Source organism: Anguilla anguilla, chromosome 1 (assembly GCF_013347855.1).
Source record: "Anguilla anguilla isolate fAngAng1 chromosome 1, fAngAng1.pri, whole genome shotgun sequence".
NCBI classification, from domain to species: Eukaryota; Metazoa; Chordata; class Actinopteri; order Anguilliformes; family Anguillidae; genus Anguilla; species Anguilla anguilla.
In genome coordinates, this window is record NC_049201.1 from 83337333 (window position 1) to 83352585 (window position 15253).

General features: G+C 39.7%; 2 protein-coding genes and 1 long non-coding RNA gene across 3 annotated transcripts in view; all 3 read left to right on the forward strand.

Annotated features, from left to right (window-relative positions):
- Window positions 1-15253, forward strand: part of LOC118232142 (basement membrane-specific heparan sulfate proteoglycan core protein-like) — a 1449502-nt gene that overhangs the window by 595734 nt on the left and 838515 nt on the right. The window lies entirely within an intron of this gene.
- LOC118232246 (B-cell receptor CD22-like) overlaps window positions 1-15253 on the forward strand; it is a 282573-nt gene that overhangs the window by 213 nt on the left and 267107 nt on the right. The gene's annotated exons all lie outside the window — the stretch shown is intronic.
- Window positions 6599-7811, forward strand: LOC118232507. Its single transcript, XR_004766326.1, has 2 exons — window positions 6599-6687; window positions 6927-7811. It is a non-coding gene; the product is annotated as an uncharacterized LOC118232507 (long non-coding RNA).

Below are 15253 nucleotides of genomic sequence, written 5' to 3' on the forward strand. Positions count from 1 at the left end.
ATGTATATAATTTCTATAAAATAATGTTCTACAGTACATTAGTTTAGAGTAGTGCAACATCGCTCATCTGAAGAGAGGGGAAAAAAGAGAGAACTGATAAGATGAAGTTCCTCTTCACACTCAGCATTGAAACTGAGACAGAGGCATGATATAAATCTCTGTGCCTGTACTAAATGATCAGATCTGTTGATTGTGCATGTTGCATTCTTAGAATGACGACACAAGTATTTCTGTGCTACTACATTCTAGCAAAGCTAGCTACTAAGCAAGACTTCCTGTACCTGCGAATGTCACATCGATCAGAGGCTACTGCCATCTCCTGACATCAGTTAGTATTGAAATACAAGTACAATTATTGATGTTCCATAGTTTTGTAGTTAGTTAGTAGTTAGGTGGAGTTTATTTAAAGTTTTCTTTATTGAATCCCTTAGCTGTCATGTTGCCAACACATCTGTGTTTTAAAGGATTTCTGAGCAGTGTATTTGTGTGTGTGTGCGTGAATTTGTGTGTGTGCGTGCGTGAATTTGTGTGTGTGTGTGTGTATGTGCATTTGTGTATGTGTGCGCATGTGTGTGTGTATGTATGTGTATGTAAACATGTGTTTGTGTGTATGTGCGCGCATGTGTGTGTGTGCGTGTGTGTGTGTGTGTATGTACGTGTACGTGTGTTTGCATGTGTGTGTGTGTGTGTTTGTTTGTATTTATCAGGTGTTCTGAGCCAGAGGGGATGGGGAGTGACTTACACCCCTGAGAGAATCTGTGCCTTAAAGGGGTCTTCAGTAGTCATGCGCTGCACTTACTCATATCCCACAGATTACACAGTGCAGAGAACATTCTGGTTTATTTATGACTGGCGCAGGATATGGGCCCTTGAAGACCTGTCCAAGGACTCAGAGTACTCTGACCGTGTGGAGTACCTGGGGAATCAGAACAGTGACTGCACTTTTAGAATAAACCAACTGAGTGAAACTGATTCAAAAACATACCGATTCAGGTTCCTGACCGACCGTGATAAATATACTGGAGAACCTGGGGTCACATTAGCAGTTACAGGTAATTATTTTAGGCTATAAACTCAGAGGATTTTCTTCCCACAAGTATGAATGGAAGCTTTTGTACAGGTTTAATTTGCTATTTGCAGATCTACAGGTGATGGTGTATCCTGACACAGTGACAGAGGGACAGAGTGTGAGACTGACCTGTAGCAGCACCTGCACTCTGACTGGCAGACCAGCCTTCATCTGGTACAGGGATGGATCTCCTCTGTCCTTCACTGATCAGAGTCACCAGTTCACAGCCAGCAGTGAAGACCGAGGCAGCTACACCTGTGCTGTGAAAGACTATGAGCTTCGGTCCCCTGCAGTGGCTCTAAATGTGAGATGTGAGTGCTAGGCAAACTTGTGTGGCTGTCAATATTTCTGATTTTCAAAATTCTTCAAATCTCACAAATTTGAAAGATTTCAGCCATAATTTTCCACTAAATTGTACAGATTATTTTATGCTGCATGTAAATGTACTGACACTAAAGCACTGGATGAAATTTCAATACCTGAAAACATGCTATGATGCATTGATTTGAAAACACTATGTCTGCCTGAGTCAGGTTTAAATTTCACATGAAACTACAAATTATTGTTCCCTCTTTCAGATCGTCCCACGAGCATCTCAGTATCAGTGAGCCCCTCTGGTGAAATATTGGAGGGCATTTCAGTGACTCTGACAGCGATGCCAACCCATATAATAAACCCATATAATAACGTATATATAATAGAGTAATGTAGTAGTGTAGTCACAGTATAGTATATACCTTATTAAATCTATACTGTACATTGTATATGTAAATCTAGTGATGTGCCATATTTGTGGCTCTTCATTTCTGTACGTTAAGCCTGAAATGCTGGAAGAACTGAGGTTGTGAACCCACTGTGGGTTTCCTATAACTGAGCTGAGTAAGTGTGACATTTATATAAAACTGCAGGACGTGTTATTTTCTCTTTCAGATCCTCCTAAGAACACCTTAGTATCAGTGAGCCCCTCTGGTGAAATAGTGGAGGGCAGTTCAGTGACTCTGACCTGCAGCAGTGATGCCAACCCACCAGTGCACAGATACACCTGGTATAAGAATAATAGAGCTGTCTCCTCAGAGACAGGAGGACCAGTGGACAGTTACACCATTAAAAGCGTCACACTGCAGGATGCAGGAGAATACACCTGTGTGGCAGAGAATGTGATTTGGACAAACATCTCTCCTCTTAAACATCTTGATGTGCAGTGTGAGTATATCAGTGCATCTCAGCTTCATACACACAGAGCAGAGAGTCAGTATCTCCTGAGTGTCTTTGGGCAACTTCACAGCAGTAAGACTCTGAGTAAAGCAGTCACACTGGCCAGTGGAGAAGAAATCAGTTATAATTACATTATCATACAGTGATGAGTCGGATCATACTGACAAGTAAAACGTGTGGTCATTGTGAGCTTGCAAAGGGCAAAATAGGTACCACATGCTGCTGTTCAGCTTTAAAAAATGAAGTTATCATTATTAATGAACATGCCAAAAAGACATATCTAAATACTGCTGTCACTTTTGAAAACGTGATTCTATTGTGTCATTTACCAACTACCTTAAAAAGCTACAGTATATCCAGTTCATTTTGTAACAAAGCATGATATACTGGGATATTTACTGTGACAGGTTCTGCAGTCCTTATCCCCACAAACCACACAATCCGTCATTGTTAGAGGCACCAAGGCTTTATTGTGCGCTCGATACCAAAAACACGGAAACAAAACCAAAACATAACACAGACGATAAGGACGGGGATTAGATGGCATGCCGCTCCCACATGCATTTCTCATTCCAGCACCCCGGTCTCACTGCAGGCAGTGCATATAAACCATTACCAATCAATTGTAATTGCAAACAGGTGTGGTTGTTAGCCAGCTATACTGCTCCCACTCTGCCTGCAGATGGCGCCCTAACCACACCACTCCTCCACATCACATTGTGAGATTTCAGCTCCATTATAAACATTACTTTGAAATAAATGTCTCTACTAGTGTTTTGAGACGCAACACAGTGAGTAAGAAATTATATGGAATTTAACACATTTTTCTAATGATTTTAGATGTTCCCAAGAATACCTCAGTGTGACTTTTCTTTAAAACTGCAGGACCTGTTATTTTCTATGTCAGATCCTCCGAAGAACGTCTCAGTATCAGCGAGCCCCTCTGGTGAAATAGTGGAGGGCAGTTCAGTGACTCTGACCTGCAGCAGTGATGCCAACCCACCAGTGCAGAGCTACACCTGGTTTAAGAAGAATGACACTGGAGTCTGGCAGGCAGGATCTGGACAGAGTTTGAACTTTTCTAACTTTAGATCCTGGAACAGAGGACAGTACTACTGTGAGGCACAGAACAGACTTGGAGCTCAGAATGCTACTGCTCTACAGGTCACAGTGCAAGGTAGGACCAGAACATATTTCATACAATATTTTATGTGATACTGATTATGATCCAGAGGCTACAATGCAATGCTGATCATGATACTGGTGCTACAATCCGAATTGGATCATGGTAGATAATGATGATGAGCAGTTTAACTAAAAGTATCATGATGCCAGCATTGAATTCAGTAAAATTCAAATGTACTGAAATTTCATATAAGGGGTGTATTTAAACATTTATGAACTTTCGCCTAAAGGACCTTGGTGAGGCATGTGATGAAATGAACACTGCTATATCATAACTGACAGGGCTACATCTCTCTGACTTTGCTTAGGAGGTCAGTCACTGATTGCGGGTGCAGCTGTGGGAGTGGCTGCCATTTTGGCTCTTGCGTTTCTGGGTGTTGTGTGCCTGAGGTACGTGGTTGTAAATGAGTCGGTTTGTAGTCACTCCAGTGTGAATTACTGTATGTCTGATTTAGACTCATAGTTTAAAATGAGTGCACATTTTTGTGGAATGTTTTTGTCAAGCATTAGCTACGTTACATCATGCTGATGCCATACTCCCCCCTCTAATGTCTGATTAGTGCTTAGACCACTGCATTATTAGACATCTTGTTTTATTGCGATGTCAATTTTATAAACTCTGACTGATGCGTTTTAGTGTCCCAATTAGTTTATCAAACCTGTATGATGGGGTAACAGAATCCCCTTAAAGCTTGTTCTTAATATGAATCATGTGGACAGTTACAGACCATAACAAAGTCAAGCGCATCAATTTGCCCATGTGTTGGTTTGAATAAAGCAGAACTACATTTACTGGGCAGGAAGAAACCTCTTATAACTCATATACTCTTATAGCTCATTTGCTGTAACCAAATTACATCTGAATAATAAAAAATATACACATACATTGGCACTATTGCCTCAGAAATACACATCATTCAAACAAAAGCAAAATTCTGTTTATACAAGAGGGGGCTGTTTAAAGACTTGTCTGAAGGTAGATTTACTTTTTATTTTTCTTTCTTTTCTGAATAATCAGGAGGAGAAAATCAACAAAAGAGACAGAAGGGGACAGGCCGGTGAGTTAATTAAATCAGTCTACACATATGCATACATGTATTTATCTACGGACGTAATATAATTTTGATAATGCATAATGCATTCTTTAAGCAAAAACAGAAATTTGGTTAACATTGTCTATGATGCCTGTCTATAATGCATGATATACTTATAATGCATTATAATCTGCTCATAATACAGTATAGAGTTATGAAGATTGATTAATACTCATAATGCTTTATAACAGTAATCATGAGACATGATTTATTTATTTATATAGCACCAGTGTATTGCTAATAGGGATCCTAAATAAATAAATAAACCTTTCTTACAAATAAGTAGAAAGCATAGCAGTGTGTGCCATGTGACCTTGAAGGTTTATTAGATTATGTACAGATTTACAGTATGAGGTTATGATCTTCTATGTGTGTTCACATGCTTAACGGAAATATTTCAGGAGTTAATTATGTGTATTCCCCTGTTAAGGACAGTTTCATTTTCTCAAAAGGGGTTGCAGTATGTGACAGTAACGTTACACAGTACAATACTGCTTATGTGCATGTAATAATCTGTGCATTACATAGAGAGCCAGGGAGAGTGACTTGTACTGTATGTGTTGTATTCACCAGTTTCCAATGAATAAATACACACAGATTATTGTTGTGATGGTGGTTTATTGCTATTGGTTATTGCAAATATATGCTTTGGAATGAAAGAAGTACTTCAATATGCAATCTATCCAAGATTTTATGAAAACCCACTGTAAAACAGGTCATGTTAGCGACAAGAAATCGTATTAAGTCTATTACGTTTGTATGTCTGGTTCAGTCGATATTGAACTGCTGATGGCATGTATTTGAAAATAAAACATTGATTCATTAGCTGATTTTTTTATATCAGGTTAAATGCATGTTTTGTCGTTAATGGGGGCGAGTAGCTCACTCCAGCTCTGAGGAGCTCACTGAAATGAACAGGTACTTTCTGTGGAACTTTCCCAACCTTCTCCTGCCTCTTTTCTTTACCCTGCAGGGGAATAAAAGCCCCATTTTTGGCAACGTCTCAGGGATGGCAATGAGTCACACTGGAACACAGGATATGGACAGAGACGACGGTGAAGTTCCCCTCTACGCCTCTGTTCAGCCCGCTAACACTCGCAACCAGGAGCAGGTTCTGTACTCCACTGTTCAAAAGCCACTCCCCCAGTGTGAGGAGGGTGTTCAGTACGCCAGCATCCAGTTCCGCCCCTCCAGTGCTGCCCCCAGGTGAGAATATCCCACCTTTATACTACCTGTGCTGACTGTCGCTGTGTCAGGTCTATTATCTCTCTCCAGCAGCTTTTATCATAGACTGCTCTCTCTGACTGGAGCCAGACGAGGCCTCTATGGAGTCAGCAGGAGAACGACCCTCACTGGATAGACCAGAGTGTCTCACTGGATAGACCAGAGTGTCTCACTGGATTGACCAGGGTGTCTCACTGGATAGATCAGAGTGTCTCACTGGATAGAACAGAGCGTCTCACTGGATAGACCAGGGTGCCTCGCTGGATTGACCAGAGTGTCTCACTGGATAGACCAGAGTGTCTCACTGGATAGACCAGAGTGTCTCACTGGATAGACCAGAGTGTCTCACTGGATAGACCAGAGTGTCTCACTGGATAGACCAGAGCGTCTCACTGGATAGACCAGAGTGTCTCACTGGGGAGAGCTGAGATGGGTGTGCTGTGATTTATATTGGAAAAAAAAACATAAAGAAGTATTAAGATTCTCATAGTAGATGTGTTACATTTACATCAGCGTGTACAATATTAGAAATTAATGATAGCCAAAAAACGTGCATCCATAACACTTGGTCATGTAAGCATGTACAAAACAAACCCTGGAAACAAAATACAAATGAGCATTTCAGACAAAAATGCAAATGAGCATTTCTGAGATTCCAGTACTTCTCAGTACATCTGTAACAGTTTATATATGTATGTGTTAGTAGGACCGGGTGTTGCCTTGATGCACACTATTTCTATATTTTGGTTGCTTGTTTGTTGCTGCCCCAAAGCCCAGTTCAAGTATTTTAAAATGTTGTAATCTCTCGCTGCTGCTTTGCTAAGAACTTCTCTGCCTGGTCAAAAGAAGAACGTGGTAACACGAGGACTGGATGTTCCGCTGATCTAGATTCATCATTTGGTTTGTTCTGCTTGTCAACTTTCTTCTCTTTTCATCTCCCTGCTGTGTGACCTCAGCCTAACAGTGATGTAATGTTTTCCAAAATTCCAGATAACTGTTCTGTAGCTAAAGCTTCTGCTTGTGCTTCATGTTGCAAGGTGTGTCTAAATGTGATAAAGGCTCAGGCAGGATTGACTGAAATGAGAATGAGAATCTCTGTGATTTTAATAAAGTCTAAATGCGCTGTTTTCTCCATGCAGGTCACCTGCACCATCCGTAAAGGAAGACTGTGTTCTCTACAGCACACTTCGAAAACTGGACATGTGAAAATAAACCAGGAAGATATCTTGCTTCATAAACTGTGGACCAATGCTGGTTATTCAATGTAAATTTGGACATTTATTTTAATGTGTGAGCATTTCCTGTGTTTTTTCTTGAACTTTAAACAGCAAATTGTCTGCAAAGTAATCCTCAAGCAGTATGAACCAAACATTTCCTTCACTGGATGATACATTTAAGAGTATTTATTAAAACCAGTGAACATAAACTCTCCTCATGAACTCAGGTCACATAACTGTGCCTTTGTCACATGACCAGGATGACTGTGGTTACTGGATTCTGCAAAGATGTACTCAGAATGGATCATTCCTTTGGCATTCTATCAACATTTACATGCATATCAGCTCATGTCTTCATTGTGTACACAAAGTATTATCATGATGTTGGTGACTGAAAGCCATTGTCATTGCTGAATGTATTCGTTGGCCAAATATACTGGAGAATTGAGCTTTATATATAATTCAATTTTTTAAATTTTTTTATTAATACTTTTATAACATTTACATTACTATGACATTCTTGTGCACGTTTTGTGATTATATTGTGCTTATTACTGAACTGATCCCATCTAGAATATAAATTCACATAAGGTGAATGTGTTATTCACATTCTTAGTGTTTTTTGTATTGCTAAATGTTAGAATTCAGAGCATACCTTGAATTTTTTTAAACAATCATTTAATGAAACAAACAAAATAAACCTATACTTGAACAATTTTGTAAGTAAACCGTGTACTGTAGGTGTTACCCCCTGGGTTCTGCTGATGGAATAGAACATGTGCAGGAAAAGCACTAAACAGGTACTTTAAAAAAACATCCCACAGGGCCTGCTGGATTTCCATATGAAAACAAGGCTTATATATATATATATATATATATATATATATATATATATAGCAGACACAGGATGGGTAAGGAACCCAGTGGAAAAATTTAGCAAATGATGTCATCAGTACTGTCATTTATGTTTTAGTACGGAGTGAGACCTGCACCACATTGAGTTAAGTGAAATAAATAGAAAATATATCTTTTATAAACTGTTAAAAAAAAAAGAAAGAAAAAAAAAAAAAAAACTATAACACCCAGATTCAATTAGGTTAAACATTCTGTTTGTGGCAGTGAAATGAACCTCAGGAGGAGAAATGAATGCAGTGCACCTTTTCTTCCTGTAGATGGCACTATTACAGTACATGAGTCCTGTCTGAGCATTTCAGATCGATTTACCCCAAGATCTTTTGCGAAGCTGAATTAAGTAATCTGGTTTAGCTAATGGTTTTTTGTATGGGGCTCCTTAACCTAAGAGTGTTTACCTATGCCTGATGCCTATCACACCTTTTGCAGACTCATTAATATTAAGCTCTTCTGCTTTTACAGACTGTTTATACTGTACATGTATTGGAATAGGACAAGCCTCAGACCTTAGCAACAATGTACGTATTAGCAGATAGCTTCCTGCTTGTAGCTTTAGTTCACATTGCCAATGCAGTCACAGATGTTTTAATTCAGTCATGCACATGCAGCTGGATGCATATTTTTATTTGTTATTGTTTTACAAGGTCTCAGATAAAGACAAAGTTCATTTGGGAACAGACAGAGATGCTGAAATTAAAAAAAAAAAAAAAAAAACAGAAACAATGCCTGTATTAATTGCACATCAGTGAATGGAATAAAGCTCTCAAGTGAATTCATACATGTGCTTATATGAGATGTGAGATTGAACTGCTGTACCCATTTAAATGGTTTGTGGACTGGGAAGGCCTCTGTTAGTGTAGAGAGAGGGTGGTGCAAAGTGGCGGGGGGGGGGGGGGGGGCGCACAGAAAAAGGCAGGGGAGTGTTGTTCAGGTATTTTTGTTGGAGGGAAGGTAGCCAGCTTTCCAGAGAGTTTTAAGAGTGATCGATAAGCAGTGCTGTATTGTAAGTTATAGTAGTGATAGCCCGTCCACACATTTCCAAGGAATAAACAAGGCAAAGGAGGAATCCCTGTGCTGGCTGGCTGTTTCCGAGTATTTGCTCACGCTACAGAAACACGGCAACGACGAAGCACTCACCCACGGCCTTACGCCATGTTGTTTACATGCGTGTGCATGCGTGTGCATGCGTGTGCATTGAAGTGTGCACGTCAGCATGTCTGTCTTATAGAGCGTGTGGATTCAGGAATATTTACAAATGCAAAGTTTGACTTCATTATTGCATATGTCAAAATGTATCAGGAATTATGCCTGTAAGCAGAATTGTTATGTTTATTTTATAATATCCAAAATAAACATAAATGCAATTGATTGGGATTAAGAACAGCTGTTGTCATTGATATTCATATTGGTATCTGAATCTCAATAAGAGAGTGGAGTTACCCAGCCTTTTAAAAATGTACTGTTAGTCCTGACCAGACGCAAAGCTAATGACTGCGTTTGTTCTGCCATTTTTATCAGTTAACTTTTAAAATGTGCAAGACTTGAAAAAGGGGAAGTGAGTCAGATCTGCACCAGCCAGTTAATCACATTCTACTTTTATATTTAGCGTGAAGAACTTTCTTCACGGTCATATTCAGCCACACTGCTCTATCAGTAAGGCTGTTTTATACTAATGACTCATTAGTAAACCACTGAGGCCAGATCAGAACTCTCTCCCGGTAAATGTATTATCATATTACTTAATTTAGTCTATATTGTGTTACAGCATTTTGTAGTGAATGAAGATTAAACTGGAATCAAATACAAAAATAAAATGTATAAATGATCGCTATTTTTTCCATACAAATAACATTCATCCAGTCACAGCCTGTTTGAGTCTCTGCTGTCTGGACTGTGTGAGCTCTTCATTAAAGCCTGAGCATTTAGGGACATTAGCAGCACATTAGCTCACTGTGTGAGCTTGTGTAGTATTTGTTAGTCTGGTATTTATGCTAATAAATCGAATACTCTGACAATCTTTGTTTCTGCCATTCATTTTTACAGTGTAAATAATAATCAAGACCTGTATATGTGTATTCTGATGAGTATTTTCAATCTGATGCAGCCATGCTCTTCAAATCCTTGTTGGTAATCGACCTCTCTGTGCCAGGTAAATTGTTTGGGATTTTTCCAAAATGTAGTTCTGATGTTTCAGTCTACATATACAGTATTTATCAGCATGTGTTTCTGTTTATTGGTCTCCCTTTGTAATGGCTTTCTGTTTTGCAAATTCAATGTAAGCCATGTAAGACGCCTTTGGGACAGCTCTACGTGCTTCACTTCACAAAACACTTTTTTTTGCCTTGTACTCACGTTTGCTATGGTCTTGATAGTTTATTTCGGAATTTCCGCGAAGCAGGTTGTTTGTTTGTATGTATGAGTGTGCATGCGGTGTGTAGTGCAATGGCCTTCAATGAACACTCAAACAAAAGGCTACGATGCATGCATCAAAATAAAGAAACGTATCAAAGGCAAATAATGTTGTTCCTCAAATCGAAAATAGCCTAAATCAAAAGTAAAACACAATCAAATTATTTAGGCCAGTATTTCTTTCAATGCATCAAATTCAAAGACAGTGTGTAGGTAGAGCAATGCGAAGCCTTGTATAGCCGTAGAACACTGTATGTCCGCAGCGTCTTCTCAGTTCAAATGCACACCTGCTCTAATTATTGGCAACGCAGCCCAACATCATTATTCAGGTAGCCACTAGGGGGCACCATTTACATATTTATAATAACTCATTAGAGATTTGGCTCCAATTAACTCTCTCCATTAACTCAATCAGAAGTAAAAGTGAATAAATTTAAATTGCTTTAGAAAGCAGAAAGGAGTGTATATCATTTCCATAAAATAATGTTCTACAGTACATTAGCTTAGAGTAGTGCAACGTTTCTCATCTGAAGAGAGAGGGGGAAAAAGAGTGAACTTATAAGAAGTTCCTCTTCACACTCAGCTTTAAGACTGAGACAGAGGCATGATATAAATATCTGTGGTTTTACTAAATGATCAGAGCTGTCTCAGAACCAGAATATTCTGGTGCCACATATTTTAATGAAAGCAGTTTGTTTTCACGGCAAGCAAAACATAACAGTTTTCAGCTGACAGTATACCTCAGATACTCGCTCTTGATTGGCTTAATGCTACTGTGCAGCAAAGCTTGCTACTAAGCAAGACTTTCTGTGCTCATGAATCTCACAATTATTGGTGGTTACTGTTATCTACCGATGTCAGGTCTACCGATGTCAACACCTCTATCGTTTTGAAGAAGGGTGATTGTTCCTGTTTCATTATTTGTTACAGATCGCTTGCATATTTGATCATATTGTGGTAATCAGAGCAGAGGAGGAAAATCTAGGTTCAGAAAGTAAAAGTTGTCCCCAGGATTCTGTTCCAATCACCTGGATTTGCTCATCAGCACAATTCTTCAGCCAGGAGGAAGAACTGATTAGTGAAATCAGCTGGATGAGTTCATGGGCAGAAGAAACATGGCAGGGCTTTACTTTATCACCCCTGGAGTCATAGTATCTGAGTCATAGTATCACTCACTACACTGTATGGCCTGGACCACAGCAGCCATCATCCAGATTAGAAAGTATGACTCACTTGCCCAGAACCTCCAAGCACAACTCTATGGTTCATAAACCATCTCAGAGAATCGGTCTGATCTAGGATCAGTTTTGCCTTTAGGCCATTATGGATAAAGCTTGGATATCAAGAGAGTAAACATGATCTGAGATCAGCTCTCTTACTCTGAGATACTCTAGGAATAGGGATGAAGGTCCGTTTCGGTTCTGGTGGAGTTCAGGAAAGACTATAGGCACCTGCCTGAACCCCCTGAACCAGTAAGAGGCTCTTTTCATTTCCAGACCAAGTAAACTCAGTTCCAGTATGGAACAGTAAAGCATACTTTTAAAATTTAAGATCACACTAAAATGGACGAACCAAAGCTTCAACTGATGCAACAGGCACTCATTCAAACTTATGTCAGAGGTCTCTGGTTACTTGTTCATCCCTTCCCAGTGGGAACACATCTCCGTGACTCTGTGCACACTTGCTTGTATTTGACACACTGTATATTTTCATGTTTGTATTTCATATACAATGCACGCTATTTGCTTATTTTTGGTTTATATCACCTACAGTACATCTCAACCATTTTGATTGTAGTTTATATATTTTGAGGAATAAGCGTATGCATGCCCGCATCTAGTTATTTTGCTGGTCTACACACCTAACTTATATTTAACTGTGATTTAAGTGATTTTCTAAGTGTTGCATTGACATTCCTACCTTTATGCATGCACTTATTTGAAATGCTATGTCTGTTTATTTACAGCACTGTGTGGCCACTCTGGTTCCCTTTTAACAGTGCAACTGGAGGCGCACTTATGTGTGACTGAGTCTCTTCCTGTGTCTCACAGCCTTCAGAGAGTGACAAACGCAGCCAGCGACACAAACTCTGCGCTTCAGAGAGCTGACGAGGCCTCAGTGTGGGATTAAAACACACAGAGGAGAGAATCTGCAGAGAATGAGAAATGATGGAGATCAGGGTGAAAGAGTCTCTTTTTGTCTTTAACTTTACAGAACTGCTGTTTGTTTCTGCTATCTTATCCATCTTATGAAGAGCTGTTGGTGGAGGATTTTTCCCAAAGTACTGTAACCCTGCTGCAACATTAATGTTCATGTAACCCTGCTGCAACATGCATGTTCATGTAACCCTGCTGCATACATGCTCCAGTGACACCATTACACGTTTATATAACCTAGTTACACACACGCTCATAACTCATGTACATGCGCATGTACTCTGTTACATTAAATGGGAAGAATATAATGCAGATTAATGTAGATTATAATCTCCAATCTCAAGTCACTTTTAAAGGCAAGGTCCAAAATCCTTTAAAACAGTGTTTTAGTTTGACATTTTACATTGCCTTGTCATATTGACACCATTTTTACTTTCTGTCTGTTTAGCTATTTGAAATAATGCATCTTTTTATTTGTTTTCTTTACATACATTGTTTTATTATGTCTATCAATATATTATGATTTAATTGAGCATTGTAAAGCACTGTGAACCTTGAACCTCTGTTTTGATAAAGATTATTATTATTTTCTTTATATGGCCATCATGTTTTGCCTGCAACCCCCCCACCCCCCCCCCCCCCCCCCCCCCCCCCCCCCCCCCCCCCCCCCCCCCCCCCCCCCCCCCCCCCCCCCCCCCCCCCCCCCCCGCCAAAAAAACAAATTAAATAAAATCATTTTTATATTAATTCCATTTTATTCATGTGTGGGCATCTATTTCATCTCTGTGAAATGTGAAAGATACAATAATCCAGTGGGCTGTATGTGGTAAAAATCATCTTCATGAGGTATAAGCATTGAAATGTAACTAATTATGTGCATGATGGACCGTATAACAGGCAAAGCCAAAACAAAGTTCTAAAAGGTCGCATGAACATCAACCACAGAAACAGTGCTGCACCAGCAGAACTGAACTGAGATGTGGAATTAAATAAAGAATAGAACAGGCTGCAGGAAGTGAGCAGCGCTTTAACTGTCTGTGGTCAGGGTGGCTCTCGCCTGAAATTAGGCATCTTCACCCACAGCCGCGCCCGCTACTCCTCTGCACAAAAGAGCCAAGCAGGGGCACCTCACAGTACCCGCTTTGGGGCCCCAGAGCAGTGCTCCAGGTGGGGATGGAAACTGCAACCTCAGAGCTCCCAGTCACACTCTGGACCCCCAAACCACCATACTGCACTGCTGCCATACACAAAGATACGAAAACTACGCCTGTCCACTCCTTTCATCTTCTGTGAAAGTACAGTGTGTGCAATCTTTATGTTAATACGAGGGTTATAGGCTAAGCTACAGCAACGTTTTGTTGATGTTTCGTCTTCATGTCAAAAATCCGATGCATGAAACATAAACACGACTGAGCAATGTATGGTAGGAATGGTAAAGCAATCTGATTGTGGCAGTAAAAATTACCACGGAGGGATAGATGGATGCAATACATTCAATCTACCTGTAGATGGGGCAATTATTAAAATCGATGAGTCCTGTATGTACATTTCAGATCAATTTCTTGGACGATCTTTTACTAAACTGAATTAAATAATCTGGTTTAGGTAATGGATTTTGTATAGGGCTCCTGAATGTATCAGTGATTACCTGTGCCTGATGCCTATCACACCTTTTACAGTCACTTTTATATTAACCTCTACTGTACATGTATTGGAATAGGGGTGGCACGGTGGTGCAGTGGGTAGCACTGTCGCCTCACAGCAAGAAGGCACTGGGTTCGAATCTCGGGTTGGGGCCTTTCTGTCTGGAGTTTGCGTGTACCTCCGGGTACTCCGGTTGCCTCCCACGGTCCAATAACATACAAATAGGCCAATTGGAGACTCTAAATTGCCCATAGGTATGAATGTGAGAGTGAATGGTGTGCGTTCCCTGCGATAGATTGGCAACCTGTCCAGAATGTATTCCTGCCTCTCGCCCAAAGCATGCTTGGATAGGCTCCAGCACCAGCTCCAGCTTAGGATAAGAGGGTATAGATAATGGATGGATTGATGGATGTATTGGAATTGGCAAAGCCTCAGATCTTAGCAACAGTTTGTGTTGTAATCCGGAATCATTTTTGTGAAGATAGTAGTTAAGTTTATTTTATAAGCATAATATGCCAAAATGAACATAAATATTGACATCTGAATTTCAATAATACAGTGGGGGCAAAGAAATGAGAATTACCCAGTCTTTTTGAAAAGGCACTACTGGTCCAGTCCATACACAAAGCAAAGACTCCGTATATTTTATTCAAACGTTTGTATCCGATAAAATCTAAAATGTGTATGACCTTCAGGAAGTGAGTCAGATCTGTAACACATTGTTTTATATTTAGTTTGAAGTACTTTCTTCACGGTCACATTCAGCCACACTGCTCTGTCTGTAAGGCTGTTTTATACTAATGGCTCATTAGCAAACCACTGAGGCCAAATCAGAATTCTCTCTTGGTAAGTGTGTTATCATATCATTTCATTTAGTCTAAATTGTGTTACAGTATTTTGTGGTGCACGAAGATTAAACTGGAATCAAATATGAAAATAAAATGTATTTTCTGACTAGAAATGATTGCTGCTTTTTCCATACACATAACATTCATCAAGTAAAATGCTGTTTGAATCTCTGCTTTCTGGAATCTGTGTGAGCTCTTCATGAAACCCAAAGCATTATTAGGCATCAGCAGCACATTAACTCACTGTGTGTGCTTGTGTAGTAATTGTTATTCTGTTATT